The following is an 8,955-nucleotide window of genomic DNA, read 5'->3' as shown; positions in this document are numbered from 1 at the left end:
CTATGATATTGATCGCATAACATGCGTCTCCTAGAATTGGTGCCATCAGGAATTTTGAAAGAATGAACTCGATCTTTTCTTCCCCTACTTCGAAGGTTAATTTTCCTCTTTTGACATCTATTATAGCTCCGGCTGTTGATAAGAACGGTCTACCTAAAAGGATAGGGATATCTTCTTCTTCTTTGATATCCATGACCACAAAGTCTGTTGGAATATAAAGTTGACCGATCCTAACTGGGATGTCTTCTAAAATGGCTACAGGATACTTAACAGACCTATCGGCTAATTGGAGGGACATCTTAGTTAGTTGTAACTCTCCTAAGTTTAACCTTTTACATACAGTTAAGGGCATTAAACTCACACTAGCGCATAAGTCTAGGAAAGCTTTGTCGATCACATGACTACCTAAAATGCAAGGTATGGAAAAACTACCATGGTCTTTCTCCTTCTTAGCAAGTTTATCCTCATAAATAAAGTTGCATTCCAAGGGTTTTGGATCGTTAAGCCTACGCTTGTTGGTTAAGATGTCTTTGAGAAATTTGGCGTAAGACGGAATTTGGGTGATAGCTTCGATGAAAGGAATCTCTACATGAATCTTTTCTATTACTTTTATAAATTTTTGGTATTGGTTGTTGACTTTGGTTTGTTTAAGTCTTTGCAGATATGGGATTGGTGGTTTGTACGGGGGTGGTGGTTTGTAAGTTTTATCCTTGGCTTCACCTTCTTGGTTGGTTTGTTTCTCGGGTTCCTCTGGTTCCTCTTCTTGGTTGGTAGGTACATTTCCTTTAGAAGTTTTGGACTCACTCATTGCTGGGTTATGAGGCCCTTCGTAAGCGGTCCCACTTCGTAGCGATATAGCGTTAGCTTACCCTCGAGGGTTTGGTTGAGGTTGTCCAGGGAATTGTCCTCCAGGTGTAGTTTGTGGGGCTTGGTTTTGTGCTACCTGTGAGATCTGGGTTTCAAGCATCTTGTTGTGAGTGATTATCTGATCAACCTTGGTTCCTAATTGCGTTATAAGTTCGTTTACGTGAATGTTTTGGTTTAGGAATTCTTTATTTTGCTGAGTCTAGCCCGATATAAAGCTCTCCATGATCTTCTCAAGGTTAGACTTCTGGGGCACAACTTGCATAGGTTGGTTTGGTTTTTGGGCTTGATAACCTTGCGGTCTCTGAGGTGCATGATTTTGGATAGGGTTTTGGTTTTTATAGGAGAAATTTGGATGATTATTCCATCCAGGGTCGTAAGTGTTTGAAAATGGGTTACCTTGGGCGTAATTCACTTGGTCGGTGTTCAGGTCATTCAAAAGGTTACATTCCGCTGATTCGTGTCCTTTAGATCCACAGAGTTTGAACTCTGTGTGGACTACCGCTGCGGTGTTAGTGTTTGTAGACATATGTTCGATCCTAAGGGCTAAAGTGTCCATTTTCGCCTGCATCATATCCAAAGAGCTTATCTCATGTATTCCATCTTGGGTCTCCTTTTTCTCTATTGATGCTCGTTCAGTTCCCCATTGGTAATGGTTTTGGGCCATATCCTCAATTAGGTCACAAGCTTCAGGATAAGGTTTGTTCATCAGCGCGCCACCTGTGGTAGTGTCGATGCTCACCTTGGTGTTATAATGGAGTCCATTGTAGAAGGTATGAACGATCAGCCATTGTTCTAGGCCATGGTGTGGGCAGACTCTTAATAGCTCTTTATATCTCTCCCAAGCTTCGAAAAGCGATTCTCCTTGGTTTTGAGCAAATCTAGTTATTTGGTTTCGAAGAACAGTAGTCGTACTAGGGGGAAATATCTAGCAAGGAATGCTCTCCTAAGGTCTTCACAGGTAGTTATTGAATTAGCTGGAAGTGAATCTAACCATGAACGTGCTCTATCCTTGAGGGAGAAAGGAAACAATCTCAAACGGATCGCATCGGGTGAAGCGCCGTTAGATTTAAAGGTGTCGGCTAGTTAGATAAAAACTTTTAAATATTGATTCGGGTTCTCAGTAGCGAGACCTGCGTATTGGTTTTGTTGCACTAATTGCAACAAAGACGGTTTTAGTTCGAAATTGCTAGCAGGAATAAGGGGGTTTACTATACTCGAACTAGGTTCCTCGACAGAGGGTTGGGAAAATTCCTTAAGAGGTCACCGGTCGCGATTCTCAGCCATAGCTTTCTTAATCAAATGAGTAAGAGGCGTGTACGAGTGTAACATTCGGGTTCCGCTAAAGGATCTACTAAATTTCCGGTACTACGGGTTCTTCGCATTTACCGGCTAATAATGCCTTAGTCTAGACGGTGTAACAACAAGGTACGAAATTTGACGAAGTTGGTCCCCGACAACGGCGCCAAAAACTTGATCGTATGAATTCGCAAGTGCACAAATCGCGTCAAAGTAATATAAAAGAATATCGATCCCATAGAGACCAAATCGTCGATCTATCGATTTATATCGTTACGGTGTTTATCTAAGGCGGTATAAAAGAGATATTGGGTTTGCAAAATAACGGAAAATAATAAATGCAAGAAAAGACAGGTTGAATGTATTTTACGTTAGTTAAGTGATGTTTCAATTGTCTAAATAGAACTACTTATGAGGCAATATTTTCTACTCTTGAAAAGAATCCATTTAACAGGAACTGTCACTTTCGCGTATTTAGAACCGAATTTACCCTTAAATTAAGGTCTTTTATTGTCACTTATAAAAGGTGCGCAGAACGCTAAAGTAGTAAACTTAATTTTAAGAAATGAGACTCGTAAACTTAGTTGAAAAGTGATTTTGATTTGGAAAGTTTACCCAAGGAGTTTCCTGATTTTAAATCTATCAACGTGTTCGAAAACAGTTTCAAAAATAGTTTTTCCTTAAAGTGATAAAAATTCCTAGTTACTAAGCCAGGGTGCTTTCGCACTCCTCGAATAGTAAAAACTAACCAAGTTTGTTTCAGAAAACTCAAGTTAAAAATCAAAATAGCCTTTAAAGTATTTCTACAGATTCAATATGTGAAACATCTCTGTAACCGCGATCCTTTCATTCTAACCTTTAAAAGATTTAGCCAGACATGGTAACACAAACAAACACAATGGTATTGATCATGATGAAAAGTTTATTTTAGAATGTAAGGCGTAAAGAGCGAGTAAAGTGCGTAAAATAAACAAAGTAAAGCGAGTGCGGAAAATAAATAAAGTAAAGCGAGTGCGGAAAATAAATAAAGTAAAGCGAGTGCGAAAAATAAATAAAATAAAAGCGTAGGAAGAATTCAAATAAAATAAAGCGAGACAAGTAAATAAATAAAATAAAATCGATAAATAAGAACCTGCTCCTAACGGAGGGCTTTAAATCTGGTACAAGAAAAATAAACCTCCGACTCCTGAAGCTAAAGAAGACAGCAACTCGAAGTGACCCAACTCAATCTCACTAAGGTTCGATAACCCCCCGATGTGACGGATTACCGCTTTTACAAATCATAAATATATGCTTAGTGTTGTAAACTAAGTTGGATGATTTGAAAATGAAATGGAACAAACTATTTATAGAGGATTTCAGCAGCTTGCAAAGACCATGGTGCCCTCCAACTTCTCCTTAGTGGGAACGTGATTTCCAAAGGTGGCGCCCGCCATCCCTTCATGGTGCCCGCCATGTGTGTAAATGGGAAAGATCATGGGAATGTGGCGGTTACCTCCTGGTTGAGGGCTGGTGAGTCATGGCTTCTCCTATAGCGGATGCTATGTGCAACGCCATGTGTACAATTTTCGCCGAAAAACCCTAATTTTAGGTCTTTTTCCTTCGTTTCTTCCAAAAGGGTCTGAAAGTGCTAAATATCTGAAAACAACATAAAAGATAGCATAATACAAACAAAATGATAATAAAGTCCTAATAAACATGTGAAATCCGAGTTAAAAACACGGTGTAATTCAGTGTGATCACCTGTTGAAGTGCGGATGGATGTACGGTACCCGTGCAAAGCAAATGGGAGTATCTCATTCCAATATTTGTATGTTACAACCATCTTCTGAATAATCTTCTTGATGTTCTTGTTTGCATCTTCAACAACCCCATTCATCTTAGATCTTTAGGGAGAAGAATTCTGGTGTGCAATCTTGAAGTCTTTGCAAAGAGCTTCCACTATATTGTTGTTCAAGTTCGATCCATTATCAGTAATGATCTTACTTGGCACATCATAACGACATATGATATGATTCTTGATAAACCTTACAACAACTTGCTTGGTTACATTTGTATATGATGCCGCTTCAACCCATTTTGTGAAGTAGTCAATAGCCACCAAAATGAAATGATGTCCATTCGAAGCTTTGGGCTCGATCATGCCAATCATATCAATTCCCCACATGGAGAAGGGTCATGGGGAGGAAATGACGTTCAAAAGTGTCGGGGGAACATGAATCTTATCAGCATATATCTGACACTTGTGGCATTTCTTCATAAACTTGCAACAGTCAGATTTCATTGTCAGCCAATAGTAACCTGCTCGCAACATCTTCTTCGCCATTGCATGTCCATTGGAATGAGTACCAAAGTAACCTTCATGAACTTCAGTCATCAATAAGTCTTCTTCGTGTCTATCCATGCATCTGAGCAAAACCATATAAAAATTTCTCGTGTAAAGCACATCATCATTCAAGTAGAAATTGTTGGCTAATCTTCTCAAAGTCTTCTTATATTTCAAAGATGCCCCAAACGGGTAAATATGACTTTGGAGGAAACACTTGATGTCATAATACCACGACTTTTCGTCTTTGACCTCTTCAACAGCAAACACATGAACTGGCCTACCAAGACGCATCATAGTCAAATTGGGAACCTCATTCCAATATTTCACCACAATCATGGAAGCCAACGTTGCAAGAGTATCTGCCAATCGGTTTTCATCTCGAGGGATATGATGAAACTCAACCTTTGTAAAGAAAGTTGAAATCCTCCTTGCATAATCTCTATATGGTATCAAATCGGGTTGATTCGCCTCCCATTCACCTTTGATTTGATTTACAACCAAAGCTTGATCTCCATAGATATCCAAATACCTGAGATCAATGGCCTCTTAAATCCCCATAATGCAAGCTTCATATTCTGCCATATTGTTTGTACACTTGAAGGTCAATCTAGTTGTAAATGGAAAATGCGTGCCTTGAGGAGTAATAATTACTGCCCCAATGCCATTACCATATTGATTAACAACTCCATCAAATACCATGACCCAACGGGCACCAGGTTCTGGCCCTTCTTCAAGCAATGGTTCGTCACAATCTTTCATTTTCAAGTACAAGATCTCTTCGTCAGGAAAATCATATTGCACTAACTAGTAATCTTCTATCGATTGGTGAGCCAAACGGTCAGCCAAGATACTACCTTTGATTGCTTTCTGAGATCGGTATTCAATATCATATTTTGATAACAAAATCTGCCAATGGGCAATCCTCTCGGTTAAAGCAGACTTCTCAAATATATACTTGATTGGATCCATTTTGGATATCAACCAAGTGGTATGGTTCAACATATATTAATGCAGACACTTAGCAGCCCAAGCCAATGCGCAACAAGTCTTCTCTAGCATAGAATACCGAGTCTTACAATCGGTGAATTTCTTACTGGGGTAGTAAATTGCAAATTCTTTCTTTCCAGTCTCATCTTGCTGACCAAGAACGTAACCCATACTATCTTCAAGCACAATCAAATACATGATCAACGGTCTTCCTTCAATATGTGGAGATAAAATCGGAGGTTCAAGCAGATATTATTTGATACTGTCAAAAGCTTTCTGGCAGTCTTTGGTCCAATCACAAGACTGATCTTTCCGAAGAAGCTTGAATATAGGCGCACATGTGGCAGTCATGTGGGAAATGAATCTTGAGATATAATTCAACCGCCCGAGAAAACCCCTGACTTGCTTCCCAGTTTTGGGCGCAGGCATCTCTTGTCTTGCTTTGACCTTGGCGGGATCAACTTCAATACCCTTCTCGCTGACAATAAAGCCCAACAACTTACCAGAACGAACACCAAAAGTATATTTATTGGGATTCAAGCATATTTTATACTTCCTCAAACGTTGGAGTAGCTTCAACAAATGCTCAACATGTTCCTCTTCATCAATGGATTTAGCAATCATATCATCAACATAGAGTTCAATCTCTTTATGCATCATATCATGAAAAAGAGTAGTCATTGCTCTCTGGTAAGTTGCACCAGCATTCTTTAAACCGAAAGGCATCACTCTATAATAGAATGTTCCCCAGGGTGTAATTAATGTGGTCTTCTCCATATCTTCGGGTGCCATCTTGATCTGATTATATCCGGAAAATCCGTCCGTAAACGAAAAGACTTTAAATTTAGCTGTATTGTCCACCAACATATCAATGTGTGGCAGAGGGAAATCATCTTTTAGATTGGCTTTGTTCAAATCTCTATAATCATCGCACATACGAACTTTTCCATCCTTCTTCGGAACGGGCACAATATTGGCCACCCACTGCAGATACTCAGCAGTCACAGGGAAACCAACATCGATATGCTTTTACACTTCTTCTTTGATCTTCACTGCCATATCGGGATGCATTCTTTTTAACTTCTACTTGACTGGTGGGCATTCTGGCTTCAACGACAATTTATGCTCCACTATCTCAGAATCCAAACCAGGCATGTCTTGATAGGACCAAGCAAACACATCTGAATATTCTTGGAGAAGATCAATCAACCCATTCTTAACATCTAGACATAGTCGAGACCCAATCTTGACTTCCTTCACATCATCTTCGGAATCCAAGTTGACTAGCTCAATCTGCTCTTCGAATGGCTGAATGACTTTTCCTTCACGCTCAAGAAGACGAGACAATTCATCACTCATTTCTTCATCACTTTCCTCCTCAACCTCAAACACAGGGAATTCAAAATCTGAAGAAGGAGAGGGATCACTGTATTCAATGGGGTTAGAAACCAACCTGCATAATGTTTTGATATTTGGATTTTAGATAAGTGAATTTGTGACCAAATATTATGCAGATGGACAATTATATTATTTATTCATGTTTTTTGTGATTACCATTTTCAAAATAAAGCAAAAAGTAAAAATAAAACATCATAGATGTGGATGAATAGAATTATATTTTATTAATGATCAAATTGAATATGCCTAAACAATGTTCACTTCTCCTTTAGGCATAAGAGAAGAATTTTCAAAAACAAATAAAAGCAATTACTTAGATCGATGCATAATAACAGGAATATCAACAGTAGTCCAATTGTTACAATCTTTTCCATGCGTCACAAAATTGGTGCAGTCTTCCTGTAGCGGTAAATTCATGATCATCAAGCTATGGATAAGCTAGAGATCAAATAACAAGAGTCGCCACCGCGCTTTTATTGTTTCCAAGGGAAAAGGGAAAAAGTACGAACAAAACCCAAAAAGTAAGAAGTTTTCAAACCAAAACTAATAAAATGTCAGAGATTACAGGTAAGGGGGTTGGTTACACAGAGGGAAGGTATTAGCACCCAAAGTATCCTAGGTACTCCTAGGGAGCTCTTTTTGTGTGCAGATGTATTTAGTACAAAAATGATGTTTACAAACAAATAGAATGGGGGGATGAGAAAAGAATTCATTAATTATATTTTTGTGTTTGGCAAGACCTTCGGTCTTGTGCCTATGTACCAACATAAAAATGAGGGATCAAAACCTCGTAGTTTGTGATACAAATTTCAAAGTGGATGCATTATTTTTAACAAAAATTAAGTTTGAAAGGCACAAAGGCTTAAAAATAGTTTGAATGAGTTAGTTCTTTTTGGCTTTTTGAAAGTTTAAGTCAAGTATAGTTAAGTTTATATACAAGTTTGATTTAAGAAAAGAAGTTTGAAAATGCAATGGCATAAGGCCAAAGTTTCTATCCTTTTTTGCAAAGTGGTCAAAGTTTGGAACAAAATAAGTTCAATCAAAGAAGATTTTGAAAAAGGAGGGAGATATTTTGAAATTAAAGAAATGGGGAGAAAATGAAGGGACTAATCCTATGCACAAAATTAAAAGTTAAGAGTTGAAAAGATCTGACCAAATGGGTAGAAATCCAATAGACAAGAATGTCAATAGAAACCCAGAATTCCCTTGGTCATTTAGAATCAAGCAACACACAAATGCACAATTATATTATCTTGAAGAGCAAAGGCATCAAATAAAGATAGTCATTCCATGATCTTCTTCAGATTAGCCCATGTAACAGATGGATTCCACAAGTCACAGGTTCAAAATAATAGCTTCACAATGATCATGTTGCAGATGAACTCAGAGGGATCTTGAATGATGTATCAGATAATGTTTCAAATTGCAAGCACTTGGTTTCTCAATAAGTTGGCATTGACCAAGTCCTTTAGCATAGGAATATTGCCTAAGTTCTAAGTCCATTTGTCCAAGATCAAGCCAACAGTCCACACAAGAGTTTTTTTAGGGTTTTTGTTGTTATTATGTACATTAATGGTCAAAGACCGCACAAACAAGCAAAGTATACACAAACAAGATATATCACACAATATGGTCCAAGTGGACAAAGGGAAAATTGCATTAACATAAATAATTAGAATGGTATGAATAATGGAAAATGAATAAAAGCTAAAATTAAATTACATTGAAGTAAATGGCTTGAAATTAAAAGTTAGTTGTTAATGAATTAGAACTTAGTATTGTTTTGCTTTTGCTTTTCATTTTAAGACATTCTTTGGAGAACACTCAACCCACTTATCACAAGCATGGATCCTTGAGCCAAGACATCTTCCAAAGGAAGGAAAAAAGGCCAAGTTTCCATACAATACCATGAAAGAGGGGAGACTTACAATCTCACTAACTAGAATGTTATGCCTTTTGTTTCACAAATTTAGCGCTATGTTAAGCAATCGTAATTGGACTTATGTAGAAGTCACAACTATTTAAGACCGGGCAATAGAATTTTGGTGTTAATGCATGTTAGAGACATAGTATAATGG

General features: G+C 38.0%; 1 non-coding gene across 1 annotated transcript; it reads left to right on the top strand.

Annotated features, from left to right (window-relative positions):
- Window positions 1–1,661: 1,661 nt before the first annotated feature.
- Window positions 1,662–1,768, top strand: LOC127077983 (small nucleolar RNA R71). The gene has a single exon (XR_007787739.1). It is a non-coding gene; the product is annotated as a small nucleolar RNA R71 (small nucleolar RNA).
- Window positions 1,769–8,955: the final 7,187 nt, after the last annotated feature.

This window comes from Lathyrus oleraceus, chromosome 4, assembly GCF_024323335.1.
Source record: "Lathyrus oleraceus cultivar Zhongwan6 chromosome 4, CAAS_Psat_ZW6_1.0, whole genome shotgun sequence".
Lineage (NCBI taxonomy): Eukaryota > Viridiplantae > Streptophyta > Magnoliopsida > Fabales > Fabaceae > Lathyrus > Lathyrus oleraceus.
This window is presented reverse-complemented; position numbering and strand designations above follow the sequence as displayed.